The 17098-nt window shown below is 46.9% G+C and overlaps 1 protein-coding gene across 2 annotated transcripts in view; it reads left to right on the top strand.

Moving 5' to 3' along the window:
- Positions 1-4598: 4598 nt before the first annotated feature.
- Positions 4599-17098, top strand: part of YPEL2 (yippee like 2) — a 61823-nt gene continuing 49323 nt past the window's right edge. Inside the window, exon 1 of one of the 2 annotated variants that reach the window (XM_059047787.2) lies at positions 4599-4827. The gene's annotated coding sequence lies outside the window, so the exon portion shown is untranslated. Of the gene's footprint in view, positions 4828-5489; positions 5754-17098 lie in introns of those variants that run through there. The other variant, XM_059047792.2, reaches the window with a different exon arrangement.

Below are 17098 nucleotides of genomic sequence, written 5' to 3'. Positions count from 1 at the left end.
ATGAATGGGATTTGAAGCCAGATAGATCAGGGTTCAAATTCCATAGGATCAGCTTCTTTAAAAAATGGGGGAAAATACCTATCTTGCAGGTTGCGTTGAGGATTAAATATAACAAGATAGTATAGAAACTGCTCTGTCCACAACGTGTTCTCAATAAATTAGAGCAGCTGTTTTGTTCAGAGTGTGTTCAGGAGGGCTGATGTATAACCCTTACCCACTTACAGTCTGAAAAGCACATAATCAGCCACTTCCATGACTGAAAGTGAGGAACTTGGACAAGGATCAGAGAAAGCATTTATTGTACATAAAGAAACAAAGCACTGTTGCCATGATGTGTCTGCAGGAAAATGGCACCTGGCCCTCCTCTGTGATGTAATGTCATGGGACTTTCCTTGTGGGGGGAGATGGGAGTGAAGCCTGGGAGGAGCAACCCCCCCCCCCCCAGACAGGCAGAGGGGAATGTTTTCCCAGGTGGTATGGTAGTGTGAGAGCCTGTAGCCTTTAGCGTTCAGGAAGTTTCCATTGGGCTGTGATTTTAAAATGTAGGCAGCTCCTTTCACTATAGAATATCCTAAAGTTTCAGGTTAATTTTGTCATACTATGAAGTAAGACTGTTATCTGTTAATCAGTGGACTCTGAGGACAGAACCTATCCATTCCTGCTTGGATCCCTACTGGATCCAACTCAAATATAAACCTGGAGGGAGGGCCTGCCATGTGCCAGGTGCTAAACATACAAAGATGATCTGATAAGGTTCCAGCCCAGGAGGAACTGGCAGAGAGAATGGATAACTGAGAACTCTTACTAAGGAGTGCAGAGTGTCCAGTGATGTAATAGAGTTATGAATACAGCGCTATGGAAGGTATTGAGAAGAGAAAGATTAGGTTTTCTAGAGAGGTTAGGGAAACTCTTCCAGAAAAGTGACATTTGATCTGATCTTTGGATTGAGTCATCAAGCAAAAGGCTTTGAGATGGAATGAGGAAAGAGCAAAGAGGGAAAGGAGATAAAGGAAAGTGAAAGAAACTACAGGAGAGGGTGTAGGAGGTGATGCGCATATTCATTAATTTGTTCAGTTATTTATTCAACAAGTATCGGTCGAGTGCCAGACACTGTTGGCTGGCAGTAGGGATACAACAGGAAGCAAGACAGACAAAGTCCTGGAGGCTCTCATGGAGTTTACACTTCAGAGGTGGGTGAGACAGAAAACAAATAAAAACACAAAGAAAGTAATTTCAGGGAGACATATGTGTTATGCAAAGTTGGGGGACTTCCCTGGTAGTGCAGTGGTTAAGAATCCGCTTGCCAATGCAGGGGACACAGGTTCGAGCCCTGGTCCGGGAGGATCCCACACGCCGTGGACCAACTAAGCCCGTGCGCCACAAGTACTGAGCCTGCAAGCCACAATTACTGAATCCAGAGCCCCTAGAGCCCGTGCTCCGCAACAAGAGAAGCCATGGCAGTGAGAAGCCAGTGCACCGCAACTAGAGAAAGCCCACACGCAGCAACGAAGACCCAACGCAGCCAAAAATAAATGAATAAATGAATAAATAAATAAATAAAATTTAAAAAGAAAGAAAAGTTGGGAGTAGGTAGAATAGACGGTATGTAAGTATCAGGGGGACCTCTATGGAGCAAATGTTTGACCTGAAAACCAAGTGGTGAGGAGGCAGCCTTCTGGAGACAGTGTTCTAGGTGGAGGGAACAGCAAATACAAACACTATAACAAGACCAGGCCCAGTGTATCTGAGGAACAGAAAGGTGGCCAGATCGACTGGACCAGCATGAACAAAGGAGCAACAGGGAAAGACCAGAGCGGCTGGCTAAGTAGGGCCTTGTGGCCATTGTAAGGAGTTTGTTTTGAGGAACTACCATCTGGCTGCTGTGTAGAGACTGGAAGCAGGGAGGTGAGTTGGCAGGCTGTTGCAGCATCTAGACAGAGGTGTTGGTGGCTCTGACAAGGGTGGTAGCAGCAGAGACAGACATGTTCAGAGCAAATATATATTTTTGAAGTAGAGTTGACAGGAGCTGCTGATGCACTGGCGGTGGGGGGGTGAGGGAAAGGAGGATGTAATCATGTCAAATGCTATGAGAGGTTAAGATGAGCACATAAAAGTGACCTTTTCACGGTAGTAGTGATGTCATTGTGGCAACAGTAGGAATGTGGGATTGGAGAAAGGGGATGCTGGAAAAGAACTGCTGTGAAGGCTTTGGGAATGAATGAATCTGGTCACACACAGAGGCGACAAGGGTCCTGGGCCACTGACAAAGCCAAGCTGATAACCTGTCTGTGAGGCTAGGAACTTCTCAAACTTTTACTGCTAGGGGACAAAAAAAAGCTCTCTGGCTAAATCTGAACAAATTTACTTACTTCTCTCCCTATATTTTTCCACCTCTTTTTTTGCCCTACGGGATAAATATCTGTCCATTCTCACACACTCTCCCTAGGCCTCAGGGTCACTCCTCTTGGTAGATTCTTCAGAAAACTACCCCAGCCAAGCCAAGCAGGAAATTCTGCACAGAATAGGCCCTGAGTAAATGTGTACTGAGGGGCCATTAGAGGTGCTTTCAGAGAGGAAGAGAAGTTGCTTCTACTACTTTGTTTCACTTCTACCTTCTGGCCTAACAACTCACAGTGCATGGCTCTTTTGACTGGGAGGAGGCACCATCAGCCTTATTACATCCTTTTTTTGGTTGGTTGCCGGCTGGTTCTATTGTCTCCAGGTATTGCAAGGCCCAATGCCTCTTCTAGTTCCCTGCATACACACGGCAGGCCTGCAGGGGTCCTCACATCTCCCTCTTGAACCACCCCACCAGGCTTGTCCTCCTTAGCTCACATTATCTTTTATTTAAACAGAAAACAGTAGCCACCAATCTTGTTACATAACATATCAATATCCTAGGGTGTGAAACTAATGCAACATCTACTGTTGGGGAGTGGTGATCTGGCAACATGAATATTCACTAGGAGAATATTGCTGAAACATTTTAACGAGTTTGAGGTAAGGGACTTTAGAGATCATCCTATTTCAATTTTCTTTGTTTTAAACCGTGGAAACCAAGGCCTAGAGAGACAAAGAAATTTGCCCAAGAGGCAGATGAGCGCAGAAATCAAACTCTAAAGAGTCCACCACCTCTTCATAGATTAAGTATTAAACGTTTCTTGTTCATGATTCTTTCTTACCTGAAAAGAATTTTTAAAAAATCTGTTTTAAACTTTCCAACTTTGTCAACTGTGAACAGTGACAAGGTGTTCTTGCTTACACTGAAACTGCTTACACTGAGACTGATACATGTGTATGATACCGACTTTTGGAGGTATTTTTTGTTGTTTTTACTAACATTTTATTAACATTAGGACTGGAATCACATCCAACCATGCAAGGTATATTAACTGGATACAATTTGAATGCAAAATATATTAACTGAATCAAATATCTATCTATCTCCGACCAGGGATCAAACCCGTGCCCCCTGCATTGGGAGTACAGTCTTAACCCCTGGACCATCTGGGAAGTCTTTGAATCAAATATATTTTAAAGACTGCCGGGTGGAGTTGCGGTGAAGTTTGAGCCACCTGGGGACCTACCCCGTACCATTCTCCATTTATATGGAAACCAGTGGGGAAGGGGGCTGAAGTCAGCAGCACCCCCAGAGAAGCATCTCACATTCTCACAGCAGCTCAATAAAACATCGCATTTCCTACCGCTCTCTGAGGAACTGCAGAACTAACAGTGGCCAGCTGAAAAGGCTGGGTTGCTCTCTGCCCCTGATCCCTGGCAGCATTCTTTCTCAAACTGACCTGTTTTCTTGCTGGGAGATTGCCCCACTCCACCCACCTGGTGCCTCCCTAGATTTCCTGACTGCCCTGGGCTTATTTTTTTAACCTTCTCTTCCTTGAAAAGCACCACTCCACTGACCCAGAACGTGGGCGCCTCCCCTACGATCACTGACCATCCTACTCTCCGGGGCGTATCATTTCTCGTTAAAAGCCTTGGAAAATCAGCAGCAGCTGGGGGCTAGGTACCTTCCAATTCCTGTAATGCCTCGTTCCTACTTTTAATTCGCCAAATTTGAGCAGAGCAGAGAGAAAAGGGGAAATGCCTTGCTGCTGAGTAGGTCCTGGCTGGGCCCCGTCGGGCTGGCACTGTCTTATTGAATTCAACTGCCCCGGTTCCCTAGAGCTTCCTCAGGAAACTTGGACTCTGAGTTAGGGATACCTAAGGTGGGAGGAGGAAGGAGTTAGAGAGTAGAAAAAGCACTATAAAGCTTCCCCCATCCCTACCCCGGGTTCTGGAAATCCCAGCCTTGAAGCGGGGACAAACTCCAAACCCAAATAGACGGTCTCCTCCCGGGCGCCGAGAGCCTACCCATCCTCATCACCCTTTCTCCCTCTTCCTCCGGCCAGTTGCCCTGCTTGGCCAGGCTCCGCTGGCTGAGCCTCATAGGGCCTGGCCCGGCACTCGCCACACTCCCCTCACCCCAGCCCGGCCAGGGCCGAGAGGTGGGGGGTGGGAGGTAGGGAAAGCAGGGGGCGGAGTTCCGTCCTTCGCTGATTGGCTCAAGACGGATGGGCTGCGGCCGGGCCTAGCCAACCCGCGGCGTGTTGCTATGTGCTGAGCCGAGGGGATAGGCGCGGGGGCGCGTCCGTCACCAGGCAGCCCCCGGCCCCGACCCCGAGGGATGCGGAGTGGCGGCGGCGGCAGTGGCGGAGACTGTGGCTTTAAGAGCGCTCCCAGAGCCCGGGATCCGGCCTGGCGGTCCTTTGCTGCGGCGCACCCCCGCGGAGCCGAGCTCGGAGCTGGCCGGACCGGGCTGCCTGCTGCCGGGTAAGCAGACGTGAGCACTGCGCGAGCCGGGCGTGCGTGGGCGTGGGGCGCGCTGTCAGCGCGGGTGCCCGACCCCCGTCACTGGGCGCAGGTCCCGTGGTCCCTGCGGCCCGGCTCCCCCAGAGCGCGTGGCACCCTCTGCCCAGCGCGGCCGAGGCGGTGTCCGGTGGGGGTCACCCTGGGGGCCGCGGGCACAGGGGGCGGGGAGCGGGCCGCCGGGGCCACGTGACCGGTTTGTTTACAAACACTGCCGGGGCCCTGGCGGCGGCCCGCGGCGGGAGCCGAGAAGGCATGGGTTCCCGGGTCGGGAGCCGGGGACCTGTGCGAGGAGCGGGGCTAGTCGGGCGCGCGCGGTTTGGCGGGGCGGTGGGGGGGCGGGGAACCTGGAGACCTGGTCGCTGCTTCTTCCTGAGCATAGTTCCCGCGGTTTCGGAGTCTGTGGGGGGCAGGGTGGGAGCTTCGGGCGTTTTCTGTCCCTGGTGTCGCTGGGTGTCCGCTGGAGACACTGGGTCCGGGGGCGCCGCCCTCGGTGCCCCCGCCTTTGGGGGACTGGCTGCCCTCAAGACTCCGAGGAGCGTTTGGCGGGCCCTGGGCCGAGGTAACCGCAGCCGAGTTCCTGCCTGGCCGCTTCCCGGCGCCTCCCCAGCGCCCTTGCCAAAGGGGTGGGCGCGAGTTCACTCCTGCCCGACGGAATTAAGGGGCCTCTCCAGCGAGTACCTTTCGGGAACTTGCGCTGAGGGGCAGCGCCGATCTCTCACTGCTTCCAGTTCACCCTCCTTGGCCGCTGACTTCCTCTGGATGTCTTTACCCAAGTGGTGGCTTTTCTCTCGTTGGCGGGTGGGGGGAACCACCTGTTCTTTTGGACGCAGCCCAGGAGACTGCCACCTCTGACTTCACTCTCAGCTTACGAGAGCTTACAAAGCCAAGTGAGTGAGTGTCCTCCGTTTTTTTCTGTTATGTACCTGACCCTCCCGCAGTCCCGCGGCTGTGAATGGCACGGGAAAACGCTCCTGGTCTTCGCTGGGTTTTTTGCTCTCTGGCCTCCTTGTCAGCTTGCTCTCCTCGGGTCTTGAGGCTCTTTTCAGTAAGTCCTTGCTTCTGGTGAGTCTGAAAGCTAACAACACAGCTAGCTACCATCTTTTTCCCTTGCCCTTCCTCCCATGTTCCTCTCTTCTGGTCCGGCAAGATGTGCAAGATGGGACTCCCTGTCTTAGAGCACTGGGCAAGAAGGGAAGCTGTCTGATTGCCTGTGCCCCACTTGCTCCCAGAACATTAGCCATGCATGGAACCTAGGGGAGTGAGAGGTTACGAGACTTGCCCAAGGCAACTCATGTCGCTGGTTCTGGGGTGAGACTTGACCATTCACCCTTTCCTGACTTTCCTTTGACCTGGTCACTGCCACAGGACTGCAAAGATGGGCTGAACCTGAGTTCTGTCTATCCCTTATACTGGGACTGAGCCTCCTCTGACCCCCCCACTCCCCACCATGGGGAACATTTTAATTCCTCTAAACGGTGACAATGAGTGGCTACAGGTTCTTTACCAAGGAACAGGTCCAGCTTGAGGAGAGTTGTGCAGATTTCTCTTTGGCACCTTTCCTTATCACCAGCTCCATGATAAGGGTCTCAGGCAGGAGCAGAGTGTCAGCCTTGGGCTCATCCCTCTCCTCAGTTTGGCTTTGCCTTATCAATTTAGGATTTGATAACAGCCTTTCTGTGTTGATATCTTGTGCTTGAACTAAACTCCAGAAGCTTGGAATTAGAGGTGAAAAATGAAAATAAACGCATGTGCAAGAATATCGTTTTCCTTTTTGCCTCTAGAATAGTGGTTTTCAAACTCTGAGTGGGATCCACAGTGAGGAATACATTTTACATCCCTGCACAGAGGTCCACAAGTGCATAAGTTCCCAGAAACAAGAATTGCCCTGACTACCTGCAGTGTGTTCTATTTATAATTTTTTCCTACTTTAAAAAAAAATCAACTGTTGGTCATGACTCATTAATTTGGTTTCTTGACCAAACGGGTCACGGCCCACAGTTTAAGAAACATTGCTGTAGAGCAGAGGTCCTCAAACTTAAATGTGCATAAAGATGACCCAGGTAGTGTTTAAAAATGCAGTTTGTAAGTCCAGTCTGGAGATGTTTATTCTCAGTGGGGCACATTTTTAATAAATGGGCCATGATGTTGTGAGACAGGTGGTTGATAAGAAACCCTGAACTAGTGGGAATTGGGGGCAATGAACAATGAAAGGCATTAACTTAGAGATGAAGAATGCAAAGCCTAAATCAGATATGTGAGCCATACTCTATGCAAACCCAGGATCCCTCATCTGTCACACTAGCCCAGGCTAGTCTAAGGGTATAGTGTTGTTTGATTTCGCTGTCATGAGGCATTGGCCCTAAGAGATAGCCCCCCTTCCCTCCCCACATCACTCCACTCCAGCCCACTTGAGGGCTGCTGTTTATGGTTCTGTGCCACTGGATGTTTCTAGGTGTGTGGGGTTAGGGTCGTGAGTAGTGCTGTTGAGCCTGCTGTATTTTCACGGATTTATGTGAATTTTCACTATTTTAATGATTTTAATGGTTTTGAGTCAATGATACAGTCATTGTGCCTGGGACATTAACAGTTTGGGCAGCAGAAAAGGTTGATTTTAATATCTGGGTATTCCAGGCTGTGTAATCTAGGGGAAGGGCAGACTGTTGATTTTATTTTTGTTAGGCGTGGGGAGGAGAGCTAGGGGCTTGTCTGTCAACAGTTATTAAGAAGAGGTGCAAGTTTCCCCACCTCCTTGCCTGCCTCAGCCCTGGTTATTTCCTGTGTAACAGCTCAGCTCCTGTGTGCAGGTGGATCTTGTTAGTATTCTGGTTTCTGATGCTGTTACCTCTGTCTCTACTTTCAAGCATAAACATACACACACCTGATGCTTCCACATGTTGTATGTTTCCCTCTTAGTTATTGTGTCCAAACATGTTGGTAAAAGAAATTTCCTTGAATTTATCGAAGCTGCAATTTAGCTTCCAAAAGAACTCTAAATTATCCAAATTCAAATTCAACTGTGGTCCTTCCTGCCAAGGGTATGCCTTATATGGGAACACTAACTGTAGGACTGTTGAAATTAACTTTAATAATGTTCAGTTTGATCAAGCAGCTCACATTAACGTTTAGTTTTGAGCCTATGGAAAAAAAGGAAACAACAAAAGGATGGCATATCCTAGGATAGGAAAAGCAGGTAGGATTCAAATTGAGGTCTGGATCAGTTTTCTTTGTAAATTATCTTGGCATTTCCCTAGGGTCTGTCAACCAAACCACTGGTTGCTCTGACGGTTGCATTCCCTTAGCATGATGAGGGGTTATAAAGCTCTGGAAAAGGAAGTGTCTTTTGGAATTTTAGCATCCAATGATGGAAAGCCAGGACCTACAGGCTAAAGGGATTCTGTTAAGAGTTGATAGTTGAGTGATATTATCCCTAACCAAAGGTGATACTGCACCTACCTGAATTTCCCTGGGAGCTATGAATATAGCCCTGGAGGTTTATAAAGTAAATAGGATTATGCCACTCCCATGTTTACAACTTTCACATTGCCCTTCAGAAATAATCCACCCCCTTTCCCTGTAGGCATTGCAGGCCCCCCACCCCCACCCCCGCCCCATCCCATCCTGTCCCAACTTCTCCCACCCCAGGTCCTACCAGTCCTCACCTGGTCCATTCTGCTTCAGTCCAGCTCCAGCTGCACTAGCTGTCCTGAGATTTCTCAAACATGTAAGATTTGTTTTTGTCCTTGGGCCTTTCTACTGGTAGTCACTGGTCTCCAGATTTTTGCATGATTGGCTTCCTATACTTGGGTCTCAGAGAGCCCCTCCCTGACCTGTTATCTAGAACAGTCCTCCATCCCTGCCCCTCAGCCCTTCTTAATCCCCTTAATTTTTTTTTTTTTTCAAAGCACTTTAATACCATCTGGAAATGCATTGTCTACTTGATGGCTGGATTGGAAGCCCCTCTGTCTTGCTCACTGCTGACAGTGCCTAGCAGGGAGTAGCACAGGATAAATATCTAATTGTTGGTGGAATGAATGAATGACCAAGAGAGCCAAGGTTTAGAGTCTTTAAGAGTAAGAAATAATATTTTCAAGAGAAGAGGAGGAAAAGAAATTTTCTCTTTTCCTCGGAATTCCTGTTCCCTTGGAATTACTTTCTTTTGAGATTTCTGCTTTTCCAATATTTTTCATCCTTTTATTTTTTTTATGGGTTGCCAAAGTCTCTAAAAGCTCCATTGTTATTTTGTTGTTGTTAATAACTCTTGCCTCCCCTACAAGCCTTATTCTAGGCTTCACTGTTCTCCTGACAAGCATTTCTATCAGTAATCACATTTCATTAATACTAGGCACTATAAGTAGAGCTAAGAGCCTTGGCTTTGGAACCAGAAAGATCTGAATAATTAGCTCTGTGACCTAGGACAATTTGCTAAAATTCTCTACATCTCTGTTCCTTATTTGTAAAATGGGACTAATAATAGTTACTATCACACAGGATTGATGGGAAGATTAAATGAGAGAATGCACAGGAACCCAGACACAGAGCCTGGCACATAAGCGCTTGGTATTAGCTATTAATAACAAGACTAATATTAATAGTTAGATTCCCTCTCTCACTGGCAGGAATTCCCTATCCATTGATTTGGGAGTGGGCAGTAAAAGAGGGGGAAAACTCCCAAATTTTAAATTAGTGTAAGTAAGTGAAGGCCAAAAATGTCACTTAGATTTATCAGAACTGGAATGGAATTTAGAAGTCATCTAATTGCACACTGCTACCCAACTCTTAATAAACATCCATGTGGAAGAAGTAATATTTATAGAAGTGTTTGGAAGAATATGTTGTCTACCTGGTCTTAGTTTTATCCTTGAATTAAGCCAAGCCAACTGAAAGCTGCATACTTGGGCCATGTTAGCTCAGCCCTTCCAGAATTGTTTTCACTGAGATGAACTTGGGTGTCCTGTCCTTTGCTTTATGGAGGGACACTGTCCAAAATAGCTTTATATAACTTGCTACTACATTTCTTATAAGAATTTATATTGTTGCAGACTTAAGCTACAACTTCACTTAATGTCTCTGTTAAGTTAATCAGAGAAATTGCTTTCAGAACCCAGTGCTAGGAAAACCTTTGCCTCTCCCAAGGAACTGGCATGATTTTTCTTTGTGGACAATTGGATACAACTGATCATATTTCTCTTTTTTTCTTTGGCTGCCAGGAAGCAGAGAAACAAATTTGTGGCTTGACTTTAGTAACTGTCGGGCCCTGCATCCCAATTTTTTCCAGTGTTAAACCTTATAATTTTATTTTCTCTACTTTCAAGTTAATGGTTTATAACTCTCTATTGATTAGATATATGCTGGATTGGGTATTCAAATCCATTTTAGGTGTTACATTTTAGAGATATAAATATTGAGGCTCAAACAGGCAAAGAGGACTTGCTTAGGACAGAACTAATTTGGGCAAAGCACAGACTGTAAACCATATCTTTTATTTCTCAGGTCCAAGGCTCTTACTACTCCTGTACATTCTGGAAAAGTACCAACTTCTGACTTAAACTCTAAATAACCCATAACATCTCAATACTAGGCAAAGCCTACCTTCCCTCTGTGATGGGACAAAGCGCAACATCTGCCAATGAGGTGTGGCACTGCCACTCACATTCCTGTTTCCTGGCTGGGTCAGCAGCACTGAGCTCTCCCGTCTCCTGAGTTGCAGGGCAGTCAGGCTTCCCCCATGGTCTTGAGAATGTAGTATGTCCAGACTTAGTAGGTTTTATGTGAAATTAGCTTGTCTGCTCAGAATGAAATTAGCCTCTAGTGTCTGGAGTTCCCTTGGCTATTTCTTGCCACGAAAGGAAGGCTTGATATCCAGATGGCGTATGGATGCCACTGAGGCTCAAACAGGGTCTGCTGGGTATGAACAGTGGTTGAGTTTGGTTGGGCAGAAGAAAGTGGTTTTATTCTCTCTGATATGAAATTTAGTTATAGGAAGTATTGACCTGCCTAATGATTTGTTTTGTTTTCCCATGGTGTTCTGGGTGGGAGTACCTGGGGCAAGAGAGCATAGGCTTGGAACATATCCTGCCTGAGTCAGGAAAATTTTGATTCCTATTTTGAGATAGAGAAGAGGAACCTCTGGCCTGGGGCTGAAACTCAACCTTGTTTTATTTTATTTTTGTTTTGTTTTATTTTCCTGGGTATTCATCATTCAACAGATAATAAGACCTTTGGGAGAAAAAGGTAAGTCATAATATGGCCCCTGCCCCTAAGAGCATATCCTCAAATAAGAGTGATTAAGACATCTATGTCAATAACCAGAGTACAAGGTAGAAAGAGTTTAAGGTCACTACAGAGATACAGAAAGAAGGGTAGGCATTTTGGAGATGGGGCTGGGGAGAATGAAAATGATTTAAACATGCAGAAACACGCCAGGGGGAAGAGTGTGTACCAAGGCACCAAGGTAATGACATGACAGGTAATGTATGAGGAATGCTCAGGAGGCATATGAGATGCAGGAAGGAGATATTGCTTGGGCTACCATTGCTACAGTTTAGAGGAGCTCCATAGATGTGGACTGTGACTGACATTCACAGTAGAACTCTGGAGGATGAAGGCTAGCCGATGTAGATAATAGGCATCCTCAAAAGTGAGACTATCCCTAGGGATTCTCAAGTCTGGTTGCCTTAAGAATTCCTGGCCCAGCCAAAAGCCTATAAAATCAGAATGTAATCCCTACATTTCCCCCCCACCCCAATTTCCCAGGTTTTCCAAATGCAGACCACCCCACACATGGCTGAGGTCTGGAAATCACTAAGGTAGTTGCTGTCTCTGGCAGATACCAACTACTAAACATCCTTAACCTTTGGCCTCCTTTCCCTTAGTTTCTATTTTTGCCTCTTCCTTTTCTTCTTTTGTTTGTATGTTCCTGTGTTGTCATCCATTATATTTGTTTTCCCTTTAGCTCTTCTTTTATCACCATTTTGGTCTTTGTCTGTTGGGGGTCCCTACCTAAGGTGACCCACCACCAAATGGATCTAAAGTAGAAATGAATTCTCTTTCAGCATTCGCTGTGCTAATGGTATAAACATGTGTATTATGTAAATGTAAATTAGATAGGGCTTTTGGTTAGTTTTGCTTACATGATTCTTAATTTGTTTTCTTTAGGATTTGAGGGAAAAAGTATCTCTGCACATGACTGCAGCCTAAAGCTAAATATCCCATTAGCATGAAGAGATGATAAGAACTGAAAACTAGCTTTTTCTTGTGCCTAATCTGTTGTCCCACCTTCCGGTTCAGGTTATTCCCTTCCCTCATTTGTTTTCTCAGGTTTCTGCAATTAAAAGTTGATGCATTGAGCCAACCCTGACAGCCTGAAGATGTTTTAAGAGAACTTGACATCTTTGTTTTGCATTGTAATTAATTGACTTAGACACTCCCTCTGGGAGATATTCTGCTTGTTTTAGAGGGCTCAAGTACCAAGGATGCACATCTTCAGACCTCTCTCTCATGGCTTGGTTGAAGGATCCCCTGGGGGCTGGAGGTTGAGGGGGGCTGTTCCCAGGATCCCAGTTATGGTACTTTCTAGTAGAGTGACCTTGGGCAAATTGCTTAACTTCTCTTGAGCTTTTTCCTCATCTTTCAAATAGGAGTAATCATAATAATGCCTGCCCCTCGGGGTTGTTGTGAGGATTGAGATAATGCATATCAAGTACTTGGCCCCTTATGGGCCCATAGTACGAAATTAATAAATTGTAGAGTCCTGGAGGCTTCCTGACAGTTGCTGAAGGGCCTCAGATGACTCTCCCTATCTCCTCCCCTCCTTTCCCACCCTCCTTCAACCAACACTTTCTGAGCTCTTAGTGCCAGTGGGGCTTTGGGCTAGCTACGATGGGTGATTAACCAGACGTGGTCTCTGGATGTGGTCAGGAACGGCACACAATCTAGTGGGAAGATTGACCCATAAACTACTAGCTTTGTGGAGGTTTCTAAATTATATGAAAAAGCTGCACTGGCAATGCGCATGGCTCCTCTTAGTGTGCCAGGCCTGAAAGGAAAAGAAGCTGTCTTTCTTATTAAAATCTATCTCCCATTCCCATAATAGGAGAAATCCAGAAATTTGCTCTAGAATCAGTCTGTCTTCCCCACCCTATTCCTTTTCCACTGCTTCAATAAATGGCCACGCTAGATGACAGTTTAATTCTTAGAACGAAATGCATCCATCTTTGGCTTGGTGACGGCTGGGACTTTGGACATACAACAGGCATCCTTTTGAAAGTGCCTCTGCCTTTTTTTTCTCTTGAGTTTTAAGTTCAATTTCCAAATTCCAATCGTGGAAAGGCAGGGAGCCCAGCCACAGATGTGAGAGTCTAGAGTTTTGGATTTATTTGAAATGGGAGATTAAAGTGAGAAAGCCAAAGGCATGCTGACAGCTGAACAATAGAATTGTATTGGCAGATTTGGGGTGGATGGTTTGTAATTAATTGGGGCCCCAGCTGTGCCCTCGGGGAGCAGCAGTTAAAGAGAAATCAAGGTCACACAGTGCCCGTATTCCAAAAGACATTCATTTAGTCAGTAAATAATATTGGATATTTGAGTGTGTGGGACACAGATGACAGTCAAATAATCATCTCAATAAAACTACAACTGTGAAAAGTGCTGTGCCTCTGGAATTGGGGGGCCTGACTTAGTGGGGGTTGGAGGAGGCTAAAGGGAGTGTTCCCTGATGAAGTAACCTGAAGACTGGCCATCTCTTACTCTGCTTTTCAAGACGTTGTTTTCTTGATAGATCTTCTAAGTGGCTGTTTTTACATTACAGTTCAAGTGTAGCCTTGTCTGGGGACAGAGGAATGAACCCAATCTCTCTTTGGGTCCCAGATCATGGGAAGAAAGTATTCGCTTTGTTTTAACCAGGATTATCATCTTCGACCACGGTCAAATACAAACTGCAGGACTGACCTGAGGGTGGCAGTCTCTGAGGGCTGCAGAAAAGGGTGGATCTGGTTTCTTTGAACTGTGGAGCAGAGGCAGGACGGAGGGACCCCTACCCTCCTAGCCTGCATCAAGTCTACCACTGCATTTTCCCTGGCTCAGTCTTGCCTAGAACAGCAGCTCAGACTGCCGTGGGGGGTTCGTGGGGATCAACCTGGAAGGGTTTCTCTAGGGGTCCAGAAGTCACTGCCAGCCTGGGGAGGGTCCCTGGGGAAACTGCCCTAGGTGACACACAGAAATGGTGGGAAGGGCCAGGTGAGACAGAATGGGAAATGTTTCTGCCATCAGACAGCAGCTGGGTAGAACCATCAGAGGTTCCTGTGGTGTGGCCCATCGGAGATATGGCTCCACAGTCCTGAGTTGCAGACTCTACCTGCCAGCCCAAGTAAGGTGACATCATAAGAGTTTGCTAGTTTTCAAACTTCGTGGAGCGTTACTGGTGTGTGAGTCCCACGTAATGCTCAGAAATCAGTATTTTAAATTGTACCGGATAGTGGCAAAGTAAGGAGACTAAAAAAGGTCAGCTTTACAGGGCAGCACAGTGCCAGTGACTATCATTCATTTCACTCAGTTAATTAACATTTATCAAGAATCTCCAATGTGCTGGATACTAGGAGTCCTGGGGAACCAAGGGGGGTAAAGACTGGACTTCCGACTGCAGGAATTTTCCAGTCTGGGAGACACACAACAACGGTGTGTTAAAGTGCCATTCCAGAGAATAGGTTTTTGCATGCTGGAAGAAGGGGGTCCCCAGCTCTGCTTAGGGTCTTATTGGAGCTGGATATTAAGGGATGAGCAGGCATTTACTGGGCAGAGAAGACAGGTGAAGGCTTCGCAGGAGGCTGAAATAACTTGAGAAAAGGTAGTGAACGAGCTTGGTCAGCTGGGGAAGCAGGCTTGGAGTGGGGTGGGAAGGTGATGAGAAGATAAGGAGAATTGGGCCCAGGTTCTCAGTGCCACCTAACGGGTTGGACCTTGTCCTGTAGGCTGCTAGGAAACCACTGGAGGCTTTGAAACACGAGAGAGATGTGATCAGATTGTGCTGTATAAATAGAATTCTAGAATGGGCTGGAGAGGCAAGAGCTGAGTCAGGGAGACCAGCTCAGGAGGTTCAGGATGAGAGAGGACGGGGCTCACACGATGTGCTGGCTGTGGCTGGGGATGGCATCGGGAGGGTAGACTGAGAGGCACAGCCAACTGTCTAGGGGACAGATGGAGTGTGACATAGAAGGGAGAGAGAATAAAGGGTGTTTCCTGCTTGGGCAGCTGGGCCTTCAGGAGGAAGGAACAGAAGGGGGTGAAGGGGATAGGATCAGGGGGAAGGGAAAAGACGGTGCTGGCTTTGGGAGTTTGAAGTGCCTTCCTAGGAGCCAGAAAGAGGCCCCGTTTAGAAAGGAATCCAGGGTTCAGGAGCAAGAGACAGAGGTGTTTAGAAGACTTGGGTATGGGTGAGAATGCTGGGGGCGGGGAGCACTTAGGCATATGGTGGAAGCATCTCGAAGGAGGAGGAGGATGGAAGAGCAGCCACGGAGGTTGAGGCTCAGTCAGAGACACGGCAGAACCCAGAGAGACAAGATGAGGCCCATAAGGGAGAGTTTCAGAGAAAAAACAGCCCATGAGAGAGCTGAATGCAGCACCAGGGCCAAATAGTGTTAGCATTCAAAAGTATTAGTGTTTGGACTTGGCATGTTGGAGGCTGCCCATATTTTTGTTACTCAAAAGCCTGGTTGTGATAAATGATATTCATGGAGCGTTGCCAGAAGGCTCTGTAGCTCTTCCATTCCTCTGGAGAGTTGATATCACTGGATCCAGCCAGACTGTCAGGATCTGGGTCCTTGGGCTGCCACGTCCTTGGGCTGCCCTGATTTGACCCCATGTAGAATCCCTTTTACTGGATTGCCCTTTGGTGTTCATTACGCTGTCCGTTTTCATGGAGGGGCCTCTGAGAAAGTCTTGCAAGAGGGTTACGTGGTGGGAAGGGCTGATGTGCGCTGGGGCTCTGTCCACTGGGGTGCTCATTGTCTCCTGTGACCACCCACAGGAGAAATAAATGTCTCTCAGAAAATCTGTATCCTGAACAACCAAGATGCTTTTATTTCATAGGAAATATAAACCTTATAACTGCTGGTATTTTCTTTCCTGCCTTGGTTACTGGGGAGCTCAAAGCCAAATTTGCAGTTGAAATTCAGTAAATATTAAGCAATTTAATAGTGTGCATTTCTGTGTCCTAACCCTCCTTTTGTTCTTTTATTCCTCCTACCGTAATTTCTTAATCTATTTTAATAGTATAGTATTGTTTATGTTTTTGTAAGCCACCTTAAATCCTTTTTGGATCTTGGAGTTGTATAAGAAAAAGAAGGAAGCCATTGATGAACTTTAGCCAAGTGTCCTTGGTAATAAATCTTCAGACAGATCATTTTTGGTTGAAATTGTAGAAACAACCCAAAGTGATATCTGATCTCTTCATAGCCAGCTAGCAACAGCTACTTCTATGTAATAACTAGTAAATTACATGCAAGTTTCAGAATGTTCAAGGGGAAGTGCCTCTTCTCTATGCCATGTTGTAACAGATGTAAGCCTCGTATGGGGGCCTCGCAGGCAGAGTGCTGAACTAAGGACCATGTGATAAATATATTGCTTTGCTAACAGATGTTGCAAAGCACCGTCCAGCCATATCCAAGTGGACTCTGCGAGACTGGCAGGTCCTGTGACCTCGCTGAAATCAAGGTCTTAACAGAGTAAAGGTGGGTGGGTGGGTACTCAGTTCTGGGGCAGGGTTCAGCTGGCAGAGACATCATTACAACATGAAATCAGGACTTCAGGAGCTGAAGGAATCCTAGAGATCATGTAGGATTATCATCTGATAGATAATCCCCCTGAAATCAAGACTTGGCCCTGTATCCAGCATAGACATGAATGGTTGGTTTTGTTTATGAAAGAGAGTGGTTTCTCTTTTTTTAAAATTAATTAATTTATTTTTATTTGTTGATTTTTGTCTGCATTGGGTCTTCGTTGCTGCGTGCGGGCTTTCTCAAGTTGTGGCAAGCGGGGGCTACTCTTCGTTGTGGTGCGCGGGCTTCTCATTGCGGTGGCTTCTCTTGTTTTGGAGCTCGGTCTCTAGATGCGCGGGCTTCGGTAGTTGTGGCATGTGGGCTCAATAGTTGTGGCTCGCGGGGTCAAGAGCGCAGACTCAGTAGTCGTGGCACACGGGCTTAGTCGCTCCACGGCATGTGGGATCTTCCTGGACCACAGC

Source organism: Kogia breviceps, chromosome 19, assembly GCF_026419965.1.
Source record: "Kogia breviceps isolate mKogBre1 chromosome 19, mKogBre1 haplotype 1, whole genome shotgun sequence".
NCBI classification, from domain to species: Eukaryota; Metazoa; Chordata; class Mammalia; order Artiodactyla; family Physeteridae; genus Kogia; species Kogia breviceps.
The sequence above is the reverse complement of the archived record's forward strand: the minus strand, read 5'-3'. Positions and strand labels throughout refer to the sequence as shown.